Source organism: Pelobates fuscus, chromosome 7 (assembly GCF_036172605.1).
Source record: "Pelobates fuscus isolate aPelFus1 chromosome 7, aPelFus1.pri, whole genome shotgun sequence".
Classification (NCBI taxonomy): Eukaryota; Metazoa; Chordata; class Amphibia; order Anura; family Pelobatidae; genus Pelobates; species Pelobates fuscus.
This window is the reverse complement of record NC_086323.1, coordinates 5,956,191-5,979,326: the sequence shown is the minus strand read 5'-3', so window position 1 is coordinate 5,979,326 and position 23,136 is coordinate 5,956,191. Positions and strand designations below refer to the sequence as shown.

Here is a 23,136-nt window from a genome sequence, read left to right as displayed (position 1 = left end):
CATCAAGACCTTCTGCAATATCACTAATAAAAATATTAAAGAGAATGGGTCCAAGTACAGATCCCTGAGGTACCCCACTGGTGACAAGCCCAAGCTTCGAATATACTCCATTGACTACAACCCTCTGTTGCCTGTCACACAGCCACTGCCTTACCCATTCAACAATATTGGAATCCAAACCTAAAGATTGCAGTTTATTGATAAGCCTTCTGTGACGGTAGTAATCTGTATCACCGTCCAGTATTCCCTTTTTCCCAATAGCAGAATAACAACAATAATCCACAGGGTAAAATAACGCTGGTATCGCCAAATAATCCACACATGAGCCAAAGCTTAATGCTGGAACAAGACTGATTTACTGGAAGCAACAGCATTCAATTTATACAGTACAAGCTCCTCCTCTGGGCCAGGCTAGATAACTGAGTTTCAGCAACATACTAAGCTCAATTATCTACTGGCCGGAAACATTAACAATTTTCCAAATTTTTAAAAATATACTTTTAAAATCTCAGAAAAATATAAAAACCACATCCCTGGGTAGCTGAGGATACTAGGAGTAACATATCCAAATGCCAGTTTGATATTGTAAGTGGAAATTGGTCAGATGGGACTTCCATAGAGACCGGGTGTTCGTGTGTTTGTCATGCCGAAAATGGTTCCAGGCAATCCACGAGTAAGTCCCGCTGACCGCGTTCGGGAGATCTAAGATGGCCGACATCCTTTGTTCTCGCCACGTGTTCATTTGCCGAATGGCGGCCACCTAGAAGCACTAAATTACCTTGCAGTTTTCGTGGTTACTTGGTGTTCTAAGTTCTGATTGCTAACCAGGGTGGTCTTTGTTCGGTAGGATGAATAAATGTCCCGAACACAGAAATAACAACGAATACTTTACAGTCACTTAACTAGCAGGGAGAGGGAAATAACCGAATGGGTACAGGCAACTACAAGGAAATCCTTTACACCTTCTATGTGCAACAGTGTCAAAAGCCTTACTGAAATCTAGGTAAGCAATGTCTACTGCACCACCCTGATCTATAATGTTAGTTACCCAATCAAAAAAATCAATAACATTAGTCCTGAAATCCATGTGATTTTAGATGTTCAACAATCCTATCCTTTAACATGGTTTCTGTGACGGTACAATCCGTTACTCCGTCAAGAATTCCCTTCTTCCCATAAAATAAAATCAGCAAGTAATCCACAGAGTAATACATTGCTGGTCTCGCCAAATAATCCACACATGAGCCAAAGCTTAATGCTGGAACAAGACTGATTTACTGGCACACAGAACTCACAATTTATGCAACACAAAACTCCTCCTCTGGGCCAGGCTAGATAATTGAGTTTTAGCAATATACATAGCTCAATTATCTGCTGGCCAGAACATTTACAGTTTAACATACTTTTTACCTAACATTCATAACTCTACAACCATGCATCACATTCACATAAAAAATACATATTCACAATCAATCCATTCAGGGGAACAACATATTAGAAAATGGCATGAATCAGACCAGGGGTTCAAAAGTTAGTAAAAGTATATTTTGGTCCCTGGCTGGCAGCATGGCAATCTGGTTTAGACAAAGGTTTTACAAAGGGCTCTATCCTGGAGACAAAGGGGAAAGTAATCCAATTATCCAGGGCTAGAGGCAGACTCCATTAACCGCATGGTTACAGAAAGACATAAAATTCTTTAAAAATACATAGTCATCTTTTACACATAACACACAGACATTTCACATATCCCCAGATAGCTGGGATCTGAACGCACAAAACTACCGAATAGCGCTCAGATCCTGTTCACACAGTTCAATTGCCATGGAGCTAAAGTCTTTCCCATAGTCTTTCATTTTATCTGGGGGTGTCACCGCTCACACAGGGCAAGTACCGAATGGCCCCACTGTGTTTAAAGGGCCAGAATGAGTGACATGCACTCTGTCCGAATACTGTTTTTAAAGGGCCCAATCTCCCAGGGCCATAGTCCAAAGGCAGGAGGTGGGCAGCCATGCTTCTCCAATGCAATGTGGCGAGATTGTTCTCGTCACATCTCTCCCCTTTTCCAAACAGACTAACAGGGTATCTGACCTCCTGCCGGTCAGTGCCCTTGTTAGCCCAGCAGCCCACCCACAAAACAGAAACAGCAATACAGCCCACCCACAATAACTGGTTACTACACCTGGGTAGAGGAGAAATTTGTCCATGTCCAGATGCCTCACCATGGCTGTGTGGGGGACTGGTAGGCTGCCTTGGTGGGTTGCTGAGTGGGCAGAGACCAGTGGTACTCTGCCCGGATGCCAGCACTACCACGGGAGTAGTCTGGTTGAAGCCTGGTTGCTGGAGACCGACTGTCTCCCCTTTAGTTACACAGCTCTGCTGCTGGAGACCGACTGTCTCCCCTTTGGCTAAACAGCCCTGTCGTGGGGGGGCAGGACCGACCGTCCCTACCCCCTGGGCTGGAAGTGCAGAGATCACGGTCCCATCTGCACAGGTGTGAGGCTTACTGTCTCCCCCTGGTTTGTTAAGCTGCCGCTGGGGAGAGGTGGTAGCAAGCTCCTCTCCCATACATACTTCCAGCCTCTGTGGAGGGAGACCGACTGTCTCTGCTCCCAATACAGGGTCCTGCTGCTGGGGAAAGGGGACTGTGCTCTCTATTCCTGGCACATCACTTGGCCGCTGGGGAATGGAGACTGGGCTCCCAATTCCCGGCACATCACTCGGCCGCTGGGGAATGGAGACTGGGTTCCCAATTCCCCTAAAAATATGCTGCTGCTGGAGGGCAGGATCAACTACCTCTGCCCCCTTTAACTCAGCCTGCCGCTGGGGAGGGAGGACGCTGCTCTCCTCTCCCTGCACTTCACACTGCCTTCCCGGCATATCACTCTGCTGCTGGAGGGCAGGAACAACTACCTATGCCCCCTGTAACTCAGCCTGCCGCTGGGGAGGGAGGACGCTGCTCTCCTCTCCCTGCACTTTACACTGCCGCTGGGGATCTGGGCCGGGTACCCAGCATCCCTGTAGGGCCGGTGGAGAGACCTCGGTCCCATCTCCACCTGCCATCTGTGTGTGTCTCCAGGAAAAATCTATGAGGTCCACTACCTCAGGTACATCTGGCTGGAGGAGGAGAGGGAGGCCGATTGCCTCCCCTCCCCAGTGTAGCGTTACTTACCTTATCCGGGGGCCGGCCGCGGTCCTCTCTTCAAGCCGCGCGCAGTCCTGCGGCTCATCCGACTCTAACAGGAAGACGGGCAGTGACCGCGAGATGCGGTCACGTGTCCCGCCTGCAGCTAAGAGCGCGCCGCGAGTCTCGGGTGCGCTCTTAAAGAGACAGTGGGAGCCTAAATTGCAAAAAGGCTCCCATTGGCTCCTGTCATGCCAATCACCCCATACACTTACCTGTTGGGGGTGTGGAAGTGACAGGAGCCAATCACATTAGTTTGAAGGCTACTTATACTCACCCTTTTCCCTTAGTTCCTTGCCCTATCGTGGTTTCTGCTACAGTTCCCTTTAGTGCTTGTTGTGTTTCTCCGTATTTGACCTTGGCTTTGTATTCTGACTTCGTTTTCGCTTTATCCTTGTCTGTTCTGTTTGCCGGCTTGCTGATTCCTGTGTACCAGACCCCGGCTAGTTCTCGTTTACGCTGTCTCTTTGTGCCCTTGACCTCGGATCGTTCCTGACTCTGTACTTCTCCTATTACGTCGAGTCCGGCCACTCTAAGGTCCGGTAGACGTATCTCTCCTCTGTGCTGTCTTCTGTTTGGCTGGATCCTGCGTGTAGGGGTATATTCTCGTTACACCCAGGACGCTGGTTGCTGTATGGTGGAGGGATCTACCATCACCTCCTCCCGGAACTCAGGCCGCCGCTGGGAAAGGAGGTCGCTGTTCTCCTCTCCTTGTAATTCACTCTGTCGCTGGAGACGGGGTGTCAATACCCCCAAACTCCACAGTTGGTACTCGAAGTTCCGTGCTTCTTGGTTCTCAGCACTCAACAGGCGCATCACGTGATGGACCACCTCATCTGAAGGGTTTGGGCCAAACCAGACCAGCCGCGCCTTTACTTCCTTCATGAAATCAGCACCCTCATAGTACTGTGACAGGCGGATTTGCAATTCACTGGCTGCTGTCCAGGGTCTTGCTAGCTCCATGTTGCTGCGGATAGGGACGCTGCCCGTAGCTAGCTCTATCCCTTGAGTTCCTCCGAAGCCAGGGTCGCTGCACGAGTGCTAGAGTTGCCCTCCATGCACTATATACCAGTGCTTTCCTTGAATCCTCTGTGCAGGGAAAAAGAAGGGAAAATCTCGCCACTTGCCACCAGTTGTGACGGTAGTAGAAAATATCCTCGTCAAGCATTCCCTTCTACTTTCCTTTACACCAGGATTCCAAGCAGACACTGGGAACAGTGCTTAAAAGAAATACACTGAAAGAACTACTGGAAGTCCGTGGAAGGATTGCTAGCAACAAAACCAAGCGGGTCATCATAGCAGAATTAATGGAGCTAGACCAGGAGAACTTGGTTGCAGCAACACCAGCAGTACAAGAGATGGAGACACCAGTGATTCAGGAGGAGGAATCACCAGCCGACAAGGCAATGAGAGAGAAGCTAGCATGGTTCGGTCCGAACCCAACGGCGATTCCAGGGATATTTCTACTTGTGGAATATTGGGTATGTTACAAATCGTTATTTGTAACTGGCCCTTTAAATGGAACATTGCCCTGCTTCCCTGGATTGTGGAGGAGCCTAATGGCCAGCCTCCTGCCTCATGACTATGGCCCCTGGAAGATTGTGCCCCTGAAAATGTATTAACTTTTATTGGTGTGTATGGCCCTTTAAGAACCGTCTGGGGACATATTGTGACTTTGCTGAACAATGCCCCTTTAAGACTATGTCCCCAGACCTGTAAAATAACTTGCCCCTGGCTCTCTCCCTCTTGGTTCAGTAAATAGGGCTTACTGAACCGAGTACCACACAGGCAGACCACCCAGAAGTTAAAGTATGCAGGCAATTTACCTCCCAGGCTGTGAGGTTACTGCAGGTTAATTGCACGTGGCGGCGGCCATCTTGGTTTACTCGAATGCGGTCAGCGGTGTATGCTAAAGATTCTGTGGAACTAAAATCGGTTACACATTCTGCCGAACACCGCTGACCCTTACCTTCTCCCATACGGAACTTGCAGCTCCCGTTCGAAATGGGACTTAGTCGTTTTTTCGCATGAAATTGACCGACCGCACAGCCCAAATCTATGGAACTGTTTTGGGCAGGAAATTGTGCTTGCGGTCGGTCATAAAGGACTTCCAGCTAACTTTTGATCCACTGGAGGGATTTGGCTGATTTTTGGAAGGGTTTATGTTTGATGTATGCTGATTCTGAATATGCAACTTTTATTGAAATTGAATGTATGGTTTTAAAGTTACAGTGTGTGTGTAAAAACTGTATTTTTATTGTATGTAATAATTGGTTTAACTGTTTATCTGAGGGGAGGAAATGTGTGGGCTGCACCAGATGTGTGATTGGTGATTTTATGCCTCCCCTGGGAGTGTCCTATTTGCATGTAACCTCAATAAAAGCCAGGCTGGGTGTTCCAGCACCTCAGACCTCTTCTGACCCTCTAACTTGCAGCCTCGACTCATGTTTGTAGGGGACAGCTATAATCACTACAGGGATTGCTATGCTCTTCATACTCCCTTAGCTGTTGAGCTCTTGTAAGAGCTCTTGTTCCTGATCCTGCTTCGCTCGACAGAAGGAAGAGGTTCACCTATTGGAACCTGGAGCCTGGTCGTAGGTCCAGGGCGCAGAGCAGACGGCGAGATACCAGCCCAGCAGCGGTGGTTCGTGGAGTTTGCAGTGCTTATGGTGGCTACGGTGCTGATGGTCCTTGGGTGAGCGCTAGGAGCATCCTTTTCTACGGTCCAACTTCCAGCCAGCCTGGAGGCAACCGTAACAGGGTGATTTTACTTTTATGGGAAGAAGGGAATGCTTGACGGGGACATTTTCTACTCCCGTCACAGTTTCCATTACTTTCCCCACTACTGAAGTAAGGCTTACTTATATAGTTGCCCGACTCCTCCCTACTACCTTTCTTGTGAATGGGCACAACATTTGCTAACTTCCAATCTTCTGGGACTACTCCTGTTAACAATGATTGGTAAAAAAAAAAAAAATCTGTTAATGGTTTTGCTAGTACACCACTAAGCTCTTTTAATAACTTTGGGTGTATTCCATCAGGTCCCATTGACTTATTTGTCTTTACTTTTGACAGTTGAAATAGAACCTCTTCCTCTGTAAACTCACATGTAACAAATTAATAATTTGTCCTTTTTCCTAACTGAGGCCCCTTTCCTTCATTTTCATCTGTAAATACTGAACAAAAACGTATTCATTGAGGCAGTCAGCTAGACCTTTATCCTCTTTTACATACCTTCCTTATTTTGTTTTTAATCGAACTAATCCTTGTTTGACTTTCTGTGACGAAACCAATCTCGCCACATTGTATTGGAGGAGCCTGGTAGCCCGCCTGCTTCCTTTGGATTATGGACCGGCAGCTAAAGGGTTAATTTTGCTGTGCAGAAGGATTTATTTCTCCCTTTCTGCACAGCAGTTCGGTAGATTTCATATACCGAACAAACAGCCGTTCACCAACCTCCCCAGAGCCGTGGGAAGCCGGCCGGCGTTGTTAATTGGCCACCCAGAAGCTGGAGTGTGCTGCCAATTTACCTCCCTGAAGCTGCGGTTAACCGCAGCTTAATTGCTTGTTAACTTTGTGCCTGCTGTTACACTTAGCGGCCGCTAGGTGGCGGTGTTCTGGAGCTCCCCGGGCAGCCAGCGCTTTTCTGCCCGGCTTTCATGCACCAAAATCTGACACTTTTCCGTGCAGGCACCGCTGAACCTCCAGCCCCTGGTTCTAATTCGTATGGATTTGGTGAATGCAGGGAATTCGGTAGTTTATGTTTTATGTGAACTGTAGTAACCCAGATAGCCTGTTCGTATAATTAAAGACTTTAGCTCCATGGCAATTAAACTGTATTTGTGTGGTCTGGGTGCCATTCACCTAATAATGTGCACCCAGACCTGAGCTATCTGGGGATATGTTACATGTCTATGTTATGTGTATAAAATGTGTCTGTATGTATTTTAAAGTGATAGTCTGTTTCTGTGTCACCATGTGCATAATGGAGTCTGGCCTTTGTCCTAGGAGATAATTGAATTACTTTATTAATTATCTCCAGGACAGAGAGGAGGAAACCAAGATGCATGGTGGGAAAGTATTGTGGCTGTGTGTACGAAAATGATACATGTCTGTCTGCTGTTTCAGTCTTCCATCTGGTCCCCTAGGGGAGTGTCCACCAGGTGGGAGACCTGCATAAATACAGGGGCAGGTAGCCCTGAATAAACAGACCACTGCTTGACCGTCAACACGGAGCCTTGTCTCGTTCTTGGGGGGATTCACTGTATGCTGATAGGGACTGACTGCCAGGAGTGTAAGCCGCTTGGGAGCTTTTCCTGTTCGTCTGCTAGCAGCAATTCGTGAGGTTCCAGTTCGGGAGTTTGGAGTGCTACCTTATTCCCTTGTATGCAGTTCGGGAGTTTGGTGCATTCACTTATATCCAATTCGTGAGTTTTGGTGCTTTTACAGTAGCCGTGCCTGTCTGTGAAAAGGGGATTATCGCCTAAACTGATTTTCCCCCTTTTATGCTGAAACGGTCCGTTACACTTTCCTTTTCTCATTTATGTAAGTCCACCACTACTTCACAGTACCCCAATATTGGTGGGTCCTACACTAATTTAAACGTGGGACACAAATTAAATAGTGCTAGCGCTAAATAACTAAAGTGTATTTAAGTAATCTGCTGAAAGAGCATTTTGAATAGATATATAATGCAAAATGAATGTGATAAAAGAAATAAAAAATAGAGTGTCAGAACTAATTAAAGTGAGAGTGCTTTAGCTGTATATACTCACAATACATATTATGTATCTGGTCGATTAAAATTATAATAAAAGTGATATTACTATCTGAAACCTCTATAAATTAATAAAACATTATAATAAAATAATGTCACTTTTATTATAATTTTCATAGAGCCCACCTCTACTAGTGGTGTTAAGCCCACTGCTATGTCATAGTATCCCAATATTGGTGGGTCCTACACTAATTCCAACATGGGTGATAAAATGAAAATTGCTTAACACAATATAGCCATATGGTCAGGGCCGCCGCGTCCTATAGGCAGACTATCAAGTTGCATTGATCATAAAGAGCGGGCTGCGGCTGCCACCGGCCACGTTACTGGGCACTAGGGAGCACTTACTTGAAGACTAGCGCCCAGTAGAACGTCGAAGGTCGCATCATTCGCTTACTCCAGCCCCTTACCCTGTATGTGAGTAAAAGTGGGGGGGAAATAACATGAAATGGGGCTTGAAAAATGTTGGCCGCTGTGTGCAGTAAAGAAGACAGAAACAAAGAGAAAAGTGCAATGAAGGTACTAGAGGACTCGCAGTGTGTGTTTCAGAGAATGTGCATCAGTCTGCATGGCTCTGTCTGTGTGTGTATGAGTCTGTTTGTGTGTGTGTATGGGTGTGTATGTGTGTTTGTATGTATGGGTCTGTGTGTGTATGAGTTTGAGTGTATGTGTAAGGGTCAGCATGTGTATGGTGTATGTATGGGTCAGTGTGTGTGTGTGTATGTGTAACATATTCCTCCTCACCTTGCGGTATCTGCGCTCAGCGGCCTTGCATCTGTATGTTGCCGGCCGCTGCGGATCCACAGCAAATTATACCCCATTTCCGCCCACGTTATTGACGATGTCGGCATACATGTGACGTCATGCGGGAGACGCGCGTGCACATTTTGGGGTCCAAGATCGATCTCGGCCAATTAGGATGGTAAAGCAGGTATTTAAGCTCAGAAATGCTTTTCCTCTTTGCCCTGTCGTGGTTTCCCTAGTGGTTGTCCAAGAGTGTGTTCCTGAACAGTTATATTCTGTTTTTTGACTTTGGCTTCGTTTTGACTTTCCTGTATTCAGGTATACCTGACTTCTGGCTTTCCCTAATCGTTGTGTCTCTTTCTGTATCCCCTGACCTCGGCAAGTATCCTGATTATTCTTTGGTACATTAAGTCTGGCCATTCTAAGGCCCAGTAATACGTTACCTATTAGTCCTCAGTGTGACACAATTCTACGTGCTGGATCAACTAGTAATCCTGACATTACAACATGGTCATTGATCCTGTAGAATTGTGTCAGCACATAGCTGCTTGTGAGAGAACATTAGACGAGAATGATCACCGTATGGATCAGTTTGCCCAGGCCCTCAGTACGCTTCTGTAACGGACCGTTTTGCACAAAAGAGGTTAAAAACTGTTTAGGCGATATTCCCCTTTCCAATGCACAGACAGCTACTGCAAGCACCAGTCTCCCGAACTGCAAACTACACAAATCCTCCAACTCCCGAACAGGAAACACACGAACGCTGGAAACAGCTGAACAGGAAAAGCATACAATCAGCTTACACTCCTGGCAATCAGCATACAATCCAATTTCCCCAATAACGAGACGACACTTCATTTTGAGGTCAAGCAGAACTGACTGTACTGGCACATACAGCCTCTTTTATTCACAATCCACAAACATAGTACTGCCCACAGGGTTTTGAAATACAACCAATCAATCCGTACAATACACACAGACTCCCACACAAAATCCCCCCCTCTGCCTGTGATATGTTTACTGAACACAATGGGTAATATAATTATCACAGGCAGAGAAATAAAGTTTTATAAAACATATCACAGGGACCCCAAAACATGCAATAACCCCATAAAGTATATCATCGGAACCGGGGGATCTGGGTAAACCACATATCCAAAATTCACCCACATCCATTCAGTAGTTTGGAAGATACAGTTTAATGCAGATTCCGCAGAACATATACAGGCTATATGAAAAATAATTACTGTATAATGTGTCCCCTGTTGTATAGTTTAAAACTACTGCACGATGTCTTTGTGCACCAAATACCGGCGAGATGGCACCGTGTAGAAAAGTCCAAACAGTGTCTGTGAGTTGAAATGGCCGCCATCCATTGTTCTCACCATGTGCTTCATCCATTGTTATCACTATGTGCCTCTGATACATGAAATGGTGGCCACCCAGTAACTCCACAGTATGTCCCCAGATGGTTCTTAAAGGGCCAGCAGCAGCATAATAAAATACAATATGCCCAAATCAGTTCCCAGGGCCATAGTCGCAGGGCAGGAGGCTGGCAAACAGGCCCCTTCCAAAAAACAGTGGCAAGGTCAGTTTCGCCACAGCTTCTTACTCGAACAGCGCCACCACTGCCCTAATGCATATCAGACAAGGGGACCGGTCTATCTCGGAATATGCCATAGAATTTCGCACCTTGGCTTCCAAGGTAGACTGGACAAACAGCTTTAGCACCCCAATTTTCCAGACCTATTGTCCCTGACCTTCCTGTACAGTCTGAACCCGAACCCATGCAGTTGGTGGTCACTAGACTGTCAGAGGCAGAAAGACAATATAGGAGAAAAGAAGGCCTATGTCTATACTGCGGTAGAAGAGGACATATGAGGAGTGTTTGTCCCATAAGTCCGGAAAACTACCGCACCTAAGAACCTTAAGGGGACAGGACTTAGGTGTAATGGATACGTCCTCTGGGAATAACAAAAATAGGTTTCTCCTTGATATTACGATCATATTTGACAAAAATAACTTTTCATGCAAGGCCCTGATGGACTTTTATTGATGTTCAATTTGTTAAAAGTAATGCTATACCTATCAAGGAGAGAATATCACCTCTGGCTGTTGAAGCTATTGATGGGAGACCACTCTCTCAATCCTTAATCACCCACAAAATGTGGCCCAATAACATGTCTATTGGTGCCTTACATAAGGAAGACATAACATTCCGAATTATTGCGTCTCCTTCTTGCCCTATCATATTAGGCTTTCCTTGGCTACGTAAGCACAATCCTCATATCGACTGGGCTAATGGGGAAATATTGGAATGGGGCAAGGATTGCAATGGGAAGTGTATGTTACACATCACCAAGAGAGCCTCAAACCCCCGAAGTTTCCATACAATACCGGGAGGTTAAGGAAGTGTTTAGTAAAAGTCAGTCCAATATCTTACCTCATCACAGGTCATATTACTGCTCCATAAATCTGTTACCCGGCGCTATGCCACCTAAAGAAGCAGTATATGCCTTATTGCCACTGGAGAGTAAAATAATGGAGGAATATATCAAAGACTCACTAAACAAGGGCCATATACGTAAATCATTATCACCTGCAGGTGCAGGCTTCTTTTTTGTAGAAAAGAAAGATGGAGAGTTACGTCCATGCATTGAATACAGAGCATTAAATAAGATTACTGTTAAGAATGCCTATCCTATTCCCCTCATATCAGTTATCAATTGTTTGATAAACTCCAAGGTGCTACGATCTTTACAATCTCAGGAGTGCTTGCAATTTGGTAATAATCAAAGAAATTCATGAGTGGAAAACGGCATTTAACACTAGATGCGGGTACTATGAGTACCTCGTTATGCCTTTTGGGCGATGCAATGCTCCGGCCGTATTCCAGGATTTTATTAATGATGTACTCAGGGATTATATCTATTAATTTGTCCTTGTTTATTTGGATGATATTCTTATTTATTCCCCTGACCTTCAAACTCACCACTAGTGATGTACCGAACTGTTCGCTGGCGAATAGTTCCCGCGAACATAGCGTGTCCGCGTTCGTCACGGCGGGTGAACACATGCGCGGTTCGATCCGCCCCCTATTCGTCATCATTGACTAAACTTTGACCCTGTGCCTCACAGTCAGCAGACACATTACAGCCAATCAGCAGCACTCCCTCCCTTCCAGACCCTCCCACCTCCTGTACAGAATCCATTTTAGATTAATTCTGAAGCTGCATTCTTAGAAAGAGGAGGGAAAGTGTAGCTGCTGCTCATTTGATAGGGCAATGTATAGCTAGGCTAGTGTATTCAGTGTCCACTACAGTCCTGAAGGACTCATCTGATCTCTGCTGTTAGGACAGCACCCCAAAAAGCCCTTTTTAGGGCTAGAACATTAGTCTGCTTTTTTTGTGTGTGTAATCTAATTGCAGTTGCCTGCCTGCCTGCCAGCTTTTGTCAGGCTCACAGTGGATACTGTGCCCACTTGCCCAGTGCCACCACTCATATCTGGTGTCACAATAGCTTGCATTTAAAACCCCCCAAATTTTTTTACTGTAATAGATTGAATAGCAGTTAGTTGTCTGCAAGCGGGTGTCAGGCCTACAGCGTGTACTCTGCCAACCTCTGCAAATGCACATTGCCACTCATGTCTGGTGTCACAATAGCGTGCATTTAAAACCAAAAAACTTTTTTCACTGTTATAGATTGAATAGCAGTTACTTGTCTGCAAGCAGGTGTCAGGCCTACAGCGTGTACTCTGCCAACCTCTGCAAGTGCACATTGCCACTCATATCTGGTGTCACAATAGCGTGCATTTAAAACCAAAAAACTTTTTTCACTGTTATAGATTGAATAGCAGTTACTTGTCTTCAAGCGGGTGTGTTAGGCCTACAGCGTGTACTCTGCCAACCTCTGCAAGTGCACATTGCCACTCATATCTGGTGTCACAATAGCGTGCATTTAAAACCAAAAAACTTTTTTCACTGTTATAGATTGAATAGCAGTTACTTGTCTTAAAGTGGGTGTGTCAGGCCTACAGCGTGTACTCTGCCAACCTCTGCAAGTGCACATTGCCACTCATATCTTGTGTCACAATAGCGTGCATTTAAAACCCAAAAACTTTTTTCACTGTTATAGATTGAATAGCAGTTACTTGTCTTCAAGCGGGTGTGTCAGGCCAACAGCGTGTATTCTGCCAACCTCTGCAAGTGCACATTGCCACTCATATCTGGTGTCACAATAGCGTGCATTTAAAACCCCAAAATGGGGGCGGGGCCTGGCCGCCGAGCTAGCCGGTCGCACCTTACAACAGCTCCGGCAAATCTTGGCTTAAAAACTTACAATTTGGACCTGTTGAACTCCCCTTGTTGACCTACCGCTGTGGGCAGGCACCTATGGAGACGCTGGACCCGGGGAGAGGCTTGCAGCTGATGTTTTAGTCCCCCAGTGGAGTATGCATCGCTCCTTCTGGATGAGGCCTACTCAGGCGGTGAGTGAGGCGGACGGCCGCCGCCCGCTATCCTGCCCAATGCTACTCACCCAGGCTCCTTCGGCTAGGCGACCTGGGCCCTGTTTCCCCCCCCTCTGGGCCGGTGGGGGTGATCCCGGCCTGCACCCTGTACGCCCTATGGCTCCTGATACATCGGAGCTTTTGAGTCCCCGACAGACCGCCAAAACACAAACTTGACCGCACCTAAAATGGCGGCGCAGCGACCCTGCTGGCACACACGAGCGCCTCTGGCTTCCGAGAGGAGGGTACCCTCCAGAATCCCATGCAAGCACTGCACGCCTGCAGAAACGGACTAGTACCAACTGACCCACAGCCTCAGTGACAGCTTTACAAGCGATAAGACAACAAAAAGGCGGGAGCGACTACCTGCTAACCAGAAAAACACAGACCTATCGTCCCAGACCCAACAGATCCCTCGGACCTGCCCAGATGACTTGCACAGAGTGCACAACATAACTCCATCCCGAGGAGCTGACCTACACCACCTCCATAACGACGCAGTGAAACTAGTCAGCCGGACCGCAGGGAGTAGGCACAGGACAGCTGGAGGAAAGCGACGAAAGCGAGCTCCACATCACAGCACTAAACAACTCTGGACTCACTGGGGGAGCGAAGCCTGCATAACTTACCTCCTTGGGGTACAAGTACCTGGCAGCTTGCCGCTGGGGTGTTGGGGTGCTCTTATACTCAGGACTCTACCTGCATATTAAGCGTAATTAGCAAGGGCAACAGCTTAAGGGCATAATTTAGCAACAGCTAACTCATGAGTGAATATCATAGTACTATAGTCCGCAAGCTTGTGTTACAATAGATAATTGATTACTAGTACTGTTTTATTAAATGTGCAATACATTTATAATCTTAAGCGCAATTAGCTTGTTATATGCATGTCTAGCCTAGCATGTTATGCCATAAAAATTATGCCTAGAAGCCTGATATCTTCATGTAACATAAAAAACTAAAATGTGCCGATTACCCGGCTGTTGCCCTAATGCAAATTACAATGCCACATTATAACGACACTAGCTATGCCAACCTAGCACCATAAAGCGGTGATCACCTTACTATAATATCACAACAATCTCACTGTTTAGCCAAAGCCTGATATAACTATATAAAAATGTGCTATGTCTCATGCCACTGTCAAACTTATATGCATCTACAAACACGCTGTTGTGGCCCATATGTACAATGGCTAGGTGTGAATAATATCTGACAGAGTGACCGGACCATATTGGTCCCCAGGCTGTGACAGCCGTCATGAATGGATATCATATGAAAACAAGGTCGGAGTATAGGAGAAGCTGGGTCGGGACTTAATGCCTATGGGTCATGACGCGCAACGCCATACATTCCCTCCGAAGGCCGTCAAACCAGACCATGCCACGGCATCTGTTCAAACAAAGGGTGAAATGTCAGAGAGGGTGGAATAAACATGGCTCGCCCTTCCGGTATTCGAGGAAAGTGCCAATAAGTAAATCAGTGGTTGCATGAGTGTCTAAACATGATATTTCTATGGTGAGTCGTGGGAATACAGAGTAATAATCGGGAAATGAAGGATCTACCCCGTGGTATGATTCACATGTCAACATGAGCGACCCCAGCAGTAATCGAAGGTTCTTGCGGTAGCCAGACCTCGTTGCAATTAGAGTTCAAATGCACGATATGTGCCAGCCTGTATGTGGAAAGAGTCTAACTGGATCCCCAAAATTGTGTGAAAAGGAGGGGAACCAAACCCCCCTCCACAAACCCTTGAACTAGTTCCATCCTTATAACTGTACCCATTAACTCTCGGTCTGTTGGATCTGTAGCAAGTTAGCATTCCACTGTCCCAGTTGTCAAATGTACAAACCCATGTGGAACCCTAGAGTCAGCCTTCCCGCCTAAATTTAACCAATGTTGTGAGGGATGGTATTGTGAAGTGTAACCAATAACGTGATGTTGATGCCAGTGTGGTGAGGTTTTTTTATTAAACTCTATACGGACACAAGGATAATAAAGAGAACAAAACGTGTAACGACCTACCTGAACTAGAACCACCAGCCCCTTCGGAACTGTGACACATAACAGAAACAATTTTTTTTTTCTTCTTTCTATTGTTACTAATGCCAAGCGGAGAAGAATTACTAAGCAACGTGACAGGTGAGGCCCTGCTAGTAGCCAAGCGGCTTTGAGAGGCACTATCTATGATTTGGCTCGTGTGGGGTACATGGCCATTGGCATTATGGCGGGGTGATGGCCTCTCTGTGACTTGTAAAAGCATAAGACAGAACGGGAGTGACAAGTGAGGCCCTCCCTATGCAACCAAGCGAGGCGGCTAGCTATGAATGGGCCCGAGGGGATGCCGTACCTCCAAATTGAGGATGGGTGTTGGCCTCGCGGGACCACTAACGTAAGGCGTAGAAGGCCAGAAAAACATACCTAGTGGGATTACCAGCAGGAAAATAGGAGCGAGGGAGGTATTAGATGCGTGCTGTTACCTAGTAAAACGATAAGGGGATTGAGTACCCGTGCGTGTAGATTATGTGAGTGGCCCAGAACGTGGGCCTGAACAGTAAACGGAAAACCTTCCAGAACCTATAGAGAAGTAATGAAAATAATAAAAGGTAGGTGACGGAAATGCAACAGAAATACATATGTAACCTGATTATTATAAGTGATAAGAAAGGACCTGGTACTGGCAGGCTAGCTAGAAGCCAAGCGGCTAAGAATTAAGCTACCTCAACGTGACAGATGAGTCCCTACTAAATGCCAAGCGTCGTGAGAGGCGCTAACTATGCGTTGGCCCCAGGGGATATTTTGAGGCCACCGAAAGTTGTGGCGGGGTGTCGGCCTCTCGGTGGCAACTAAAGCATAAGATAGAATGGGAGTGACATGGGAGGCCCTCCCTATGCAACCATGCGAGGCGGCTACCTATGATTTGGGCCGAGGGACGTATACCTCCGAGTATGAGGATGGGTGATCGCCTCGCGGGACCACTAACATATGGATTAAGACCGGAAAACAGAACCTAGTTGGGCAACCTAATTCTCAAAAGCCAGTACTACCCTAAATAGAACGTACAGGGATGTGAAAACATGCCTGATACAGTTGAGACAGGACTAGATTACCAGCAGAAAAAATAGGAGCGAGGGAGGTATAAGATACGTGCTGTAACCTCGTAAAACGATAAGGGGATTGAGTATCCGTGCGTGTAGTTTATGTGAGTGGCCCAGAACGCGGGCCTGAACAGTAAACGAAAAACCTTCTAGAACCTATAGAGAAGTAATGAAAAATAATAGAAGGTAGGTGACGGAAATGCATTTCTTGTACAGCCACAGAACTGCACGACCAAGACACTTAAAAACGAGATGTTAATGCTCAATAACAGAACACACAATGAGTACAATCTAAACCACAACATCAACCCAAGAAGACCAAGCATTTTATCAATGACGTCACAAAACTTAAAATTCATATCCTGCAATGAATTTGCAGGAACATAATAACGAATATCACATAACAGAACATTTATTTACCAGCTGACAGACCAAGGACTGCTATGGAGGGAGTAATGCCCCGACGTCTCTGTAACCTGAGTGTGATACCTAGGACAGAACCCTGCATTTATGTAGACAGAGTAATATACCAACCCGATATGTGAATGGGGCCTACTACCTATGAAAGCAGGGGGCAAATCTTAACAGCAGGACATTAAAATTAAACCCTGGTTCTAAGTGTGATCAAACGCCCTTTTTGATTTGGAAAACAAGCCCCTCAGCAAAATGCTGATTTTCTCTGCAGGATAAACATAAAAAAAAAATCGAACTTTAAACCCATCACAAGCATCTCTGCCTGACCACTTGCACTGCTTTTGGTATGTTTATCTTTTAATTCCAGACGTAAAAGCTTTATTCTGTCTGTCTTTACATTTCAATCTGTGTAACCGTGACCGTGGGCTAAAACAATAAATCCAATGTATTTAAAGACAATCAGCTCAGCAGTTTTTTGGTGTTGGAACATTTAATATGGCAATCACTGCTCCCAACATCCCCTGCCTTCCCACTACCCCAGGCAAAATGTTAGCGCGAGTTTATAAAGCCTCAGACTGAGGAGCCTGTGGCGCAATAGTGTACCGGCCGAGGTACCGGGCCCCCCAAGCTCGTGGCGTGTGGGGGTAAGAGATTAAGGAGCCGGATCCGCTGATGCAGAGAACCGGCTCCTATCGAGAGGGGAGGGGGAACTGGTTGAAACCGTGCAAGGCTCTCCGGTGGGGAAACCCCACAATCCCCCGTGCCGCAGCCCCTGTCCCGCAGCCGAGGACCCCGGCGGGTCAGGCTGTGTGTGGTCTGCAGGCTGGTACAATGATACCGGCCTGCTTACTCACCATCCGTCGTACACCGCCATGAAGGAGGAATGCCAGCTGTCAGGAGTAGCTGCTGTGCTGCTGCCACTCTGGAACTGCTGCCTCCACTCGGAGAACCAGAAGTTTCAACCGCTCTGGGAACCGTAAGTGACTCGCCAGACTGTCCACGGTAAGGTGGGAGAGGATTGGCCGCCCTTTTAAGGGAATTCAAGCCCCTCCCACAACTACAGGCCAAGGCCTTACATTTGTCTTCAAGCGGGTGTATCAGGCCTACAGCGTGTACTCTGCCAACCTCTGCAAGTGCACATTGCCACTCATATCTGGTGTCATAATAGCGTGCATTTAAAACCAAAAAACCTTTTTCACTGTTATAGATGGAATAGCAGTTAGTTGTCTGCAAGCGGGTGTGTCAGGCCTACAGCGTGTACTCTGCCAACCTCTGCAAGTGCACATTGCCACTCATATTTGGTGTCACAATAGCGTGCATTTAAAACCAAAAAACTTTTTTCACTGTTATAGATTGAATAGCAGTTAGTTGTCTTCAAGCAGGTGTCAGGCTTACAGCGTGTACTCTGCCAACCTCTGCAAGTGCACATTGCCACTCATATCTGGTGTCACAATAGCGTGCATTTAAAACCCAAAAACTTTTTTCACTGTTATAGATTGAATAGCAGTTACTTTTCTGCAAGCGGGTGTCAGGCCTACAGCGTGTACTCTGCCAACCTCTGCCAGTGCACATTGCCACTCATATCTGGTCTCACAGTAGCTTGCACGCATAGTACCACTAATGGAAAAAAAATGATAGGCAGAGGCAGGCCACCCTGCAGGGGCCGTCGTGGTCGTGGTGCTGTGATTCCCTTTTGCCCTAGAATAATGCCCAATTTTCAGAGACTTGAAAAGTTCTGAGGACATAGTTGACTGGCTAACATAGGACACCCAATCTTCTACAGCTTCCGCTCAGAACCTTGACGCACCATCCTCCTCCAGCTTAGCTTCGGGCACCTCTCAAGATACCACTCACCCGCCTGCCGCCACCACCAATACTAGCACCACAGCCGCTTCACTTTATCTGTCAGAGGAGTTATTTACACATCCGTTTGAAGAAATGAGTGATGCGCAACCATTATTGCCAGAGGATGTAGATAACAGGGATATGTCTCAGTCAGGCAGCATTACACACATGGACGTATGGTGTGATGATGATGATGTTGTACCCGCTGCTGCTTCCTTTGCTGAGTTGTCAGATACAAGTGAAGCGGTTGATGATGACGATGCGTCCATGGATGTCACGTGGGTGCCCGCTCGGCAAGAAGAAGAACAGGGCGAAAGTTCAGATGGGGAGACAGAGAGGAGGAGACGAGTTGGAAGCAGGGGGAGGTCATCTCAAGGAGCTAGTGGCACAGTCAGACAGCATGCATCGGCACCCGGGGTCAGCCCGACAGCACGCCAATCAACGCATGCTGTGTCCACCACCAGAATGCCGTCATTGCAGAGCTCAGCAGTGTGGCATTTTTTTTTGTGTGTCTGTCTCTGACAACAGCGATGCCATTTGCAACCTGTGCCAAAAGAAACTGAGTCGTGGGAAGTCCAACACCCACCTAGGTACAACTGCTTTGCGTAGGCACATGATCGCACATCACAAACGCCTATGGGATCAACACATTAGTACAAGCAGCACACAAACTCAAAGCCGCCATCCTCCTCCTGGTCCAGTATCTTCAGCCACGTCAACCACTGCTGTCCTCCTTGCCCCCTCTCAACCATCCGCCACTCCGTCTCTCGCCTTGAGCAGTTCCCGCTCATCTGCCCACAGTCAGGTGTCTGTCAAGGACATGTTTGAGCGTAAGAAGCCAATGTCAGAAAGTCACCCCCTTGCCCAGCGTCTGACAGCTGGCTTGTCTGAACTATTAGCCCGCCAGCTTTTACCATACAAGCTGGTGGGGTCTGAGGCGTTCAAAAAATTTGTGGCTATTGGGACACCGCAGTGGAAGGTACCCGGACGAAATTTCTTTTCACAAAAGGCAATCCCCAACCTGTACCCGATTGTGCAAAAGGAAGTAATGGCATGTCTGGCACACAGTGTTGGGGCAAGGGTCCATCTGACCACTGATACCTGGTCTGAAAAGCATGGTCAGGGCAGGTATATCACCTACACTGCGCATTGGGTAAACCTGCTGACGGCTGACAAGCATGGAATGCGTGGCTCTGCAGAGGAGTTGGTTACACCGCCATGACTTGCTGCCACCTCCTTTCTCCTCCTACTCCATCCTCTTCCATAACCTCCTCGGCTGAGTCCTCTTCTGCTGCTGCGTCTTGCTCCACATCAACGGCACCCCCCCAGCTCCCCAGGTACTATTCCACATCCCGGATACGGCTGTGTCACGCCGTCTTGGGTTTGACTTGCTTGAAAGCAGAGAGTCACACCGGACAAGCACTCCTGTCCGCCCTGAACGCACAGGTGGAAAAGTGGCTGACTCCGCAGCAACTGGATATCGGCAAAGTGGTTTGTGACAACGGAACAAATTTGTTGGCGGCATTGAAGTTGGGCAAGTTGACACATGTGCTGTGCATGGCACATGTGTGTAATCTGATCGTACAACGCTTTGTGCATAAGTACACAGGCTTACAGGACGTCCAGAAGCAGGCCAGGAAGGTGTGTGGCCATTTCAGGCGTTCCTACACGGCCATGGCGCATTTTGCAGATATCCAGCGGCGAAACAACATGCCAGTGAGGCGCTTGATTTGCGACAGCCGACACGTTGGAATTCAACACTCCTAATGTTCGACCGCTTGCTCCAACAAGAAAAAGCCGTTAATGAATATTTGTATGACCGGGGTGCTAGGACAGCCTCTGGGGAGCTGGGAATTTTTTTGCCACATTACTGGACGCTCATGCGCAATGCCTGTAGGCTCCTGCGTCCTTTTGAGGAGGTGACAAACCTAGTCAGTCGCACCGAAGGCACCATCAGCGACATCATACCATTTGTTTTCTTCCTGGAGCATGCCCTGCGAAGAGTGCTGGATCAGGCCGTAGATGAGCATGAAGAGGAAGAGTAAGAGTTGTGGTCACCATCACCACCAGAAACAGCCTTATCAGCATCGCTTGCTGGACCTGCGGCAACGCTGGAAGAGGATTGTGAGGAAGAGGAGTCAGAGGAGGAATGTGGCTTTGAGGAGGAGGAGGAAGACCAACCACAACAGGCATCCCAGGCTGCTCGTTGTCACCTATCTGGTACCCGTGGTGTTGTACGTGGCTGGGGGGAAGAACATACCTTAATTGAGATCACTGAGGAGAAGGAAGGGAAATGAGTAGCTCAGCATCCAACCTTGTGCAAATGGGGCCTTTCATGCTGTCGTGCCTGTTGAGGGACCCTCGTATAAAAAGGCTGAAGGAGAACGACCTGTACTGGGTGTCCACGCTACTAGACCCCCGGTATAAGCAGAAAGTGGCTGAAATGTTACCAAATTACAACAAGTCAGAAAGGTTGCAGCATTTGCAAAATAAATTAAAAAGTATGCTTTACACAGCGTATAAGGGTGATGTCACAGCACAACGGGAATCTAACAGGGGAAGAGGTAAAAGTAATCCTCCTCCTCCCACGACCACGCCGGCAAGGACAGGACGCTTTAAAGACGTGTTATTGATGGAGGACATATGCATCGCCACAGCCCTTCGGGATCCACCCTCAGAGAACGACTCGACCGACAGGTAGCAGACTACCTCGCCTTAACTGCAGAACCCCTTGACTACTGGGTGTGCAGGCTTGACCTGTGGCCTGAGCTATCCCAATTTGCGATAGAACTTCTGGCCTGCCTCGCTTCAAGTGTCCTGTCAGAAAGGACCTTCAGTGCAGATGGAGGTATTGTCACTGAGAAGAGAAGTCGCCTAGGTCAAAAAAGTCTAGGTTACCTCACCTTTATTAAGATGAATGAGGGATGGATCCTGAAGGGACTGACAGTGGGCGATACATTCGACTAAAAAAGGCCTGATGAGATGAGTTGCCTTGGGCTAAAAATGGTGACCCTATGTAGGATGAACAGTCCCTATTCTGCTCTGTGTCAGTGTGTATCAGGGGCTTTGAGGACAGGTATCAATCCATATCTGCCAAGTGACCCTATGTAGGCGGAACAGTCCCTATTCTGCTCTGTGTCAGTGTGTATCAGGGTCCCTGAGGACAGGTGTCAATCCATATCTGCAAAGTGACCCTATGTAGGGGGAACAGTCCCTATTCTGCTCTGTGTCAGTGTGTATCAGGGTCCCTGAGGACAGGTGTCAATCCATATCTGCCAAGTGACCCTATGTAGGGGGAACAGTCCCTATTCTGCTCTGTGTCAGTGTGTATCAGGGTCCCTGAAGGACAGGTGTCAATCCATATCTGCCAAGTGACCCTATGTAGGGGGAACAGTCCCTATTCTGCTCTGTGTCAGTGTGTATCATGGTCTCTGAGGACAGGTGTCAATCCATATGTTAAGGTGTCAATATGTCATATGTCAGGTGTCAATCCATATCCATTGTGATTTAGGAATGTTAGGTAATTTATGCCCTTTATGGATTAATACCAGACTCTACATCAACTGTGTAATTTTCCATGGGAGTTTTGCCATGGATCCCCCTCCGGCATGCCACAGTCCAGGTGTTAGTCCCCTTGAAACAACTTTTCCATTACTATTGTGGCCAGAAAGAGTCCCTGTGGGTTTTAAAATTTGCCTGCCCATTGAAGTCTATGGCGGTTCGCGAACGTTTGCGGAAGTTCACGATCGCCGTTCGCGAACCAAAAATTTTATGTTCGCAACATCACTACTCACCACAAACAGGTCAGACAAGTCTTGTAGACTTTACTGGAAAACAAACTTTATTGTAAACTGGAAAAATGCTTGTTTGATCAGACTGAAGTACAGTTTTTGGGGTATAACATTTCTGCCTCTGGTTTTCAGATGGACCCTAAGAAACTAGAGGCTGTTATACAGTGGCCAGTACCTAGCGGACTAAAAGCCATCCAAAGATTTATTGGGTTTGCCACCTATTACAGAAGATTTATCAAGGGGTTCTCTTCTGTAATAGCCCCCATCACCAATATTTCACATAAGGGGGCTAGTAGTACCGTATGGTCTAAGGAAGCTAAAGAAGCTTTTGAACTTCTTAAACAAAGGTTTGCTTCTGCTGACATACTGAGACACCCTGACACCAGCAAACCCTTCATATTGGAAGTCGATGCCTCCGAAGCTGGGATAGGGGTGGTTCTTATTTAAAGGGAGAGTCAGGACACCCCTTTGCATCCTTGTGGTTACTTTTCCAGAAAGCTTTCTCCCGCTGAGCGCAATTATGATATTGGCAACTATTGTCCTAGCGCTTAAATAGTGGCGGCATCTTTTGGAAGGGTCCAAGGATCCCCTTTTGATCATAACGGACCATAAGAATTTGGCTTAGATGGGGGATGCTAATCATCTAGACAGGTTAGATGGTCTTTGTTTCTGTCTCGCTTTAACTTCCTTAAAACTTACAAACCTGGTCCCAAGAACGGGAAGGCAGATGCCTTGTCTAGACAGTTTGATACGGAATCTTTACAGGAACACAAGTCATC

The 23,136-nt window shown here is 47.1% G+C and overlaps 1 protein-coding gene across 1 annotated transcript in view; it reads left to right on the top strand.

The window, feature by feature from the left end:
* Window positions 1-23,136, top strand: part of LOC134568929 (uricase-like) — a 129,986-nt gene that overhangs the window by 92,070 nt on the left and 14,780 nt on the right. The window lies entirely within an intron of this gene.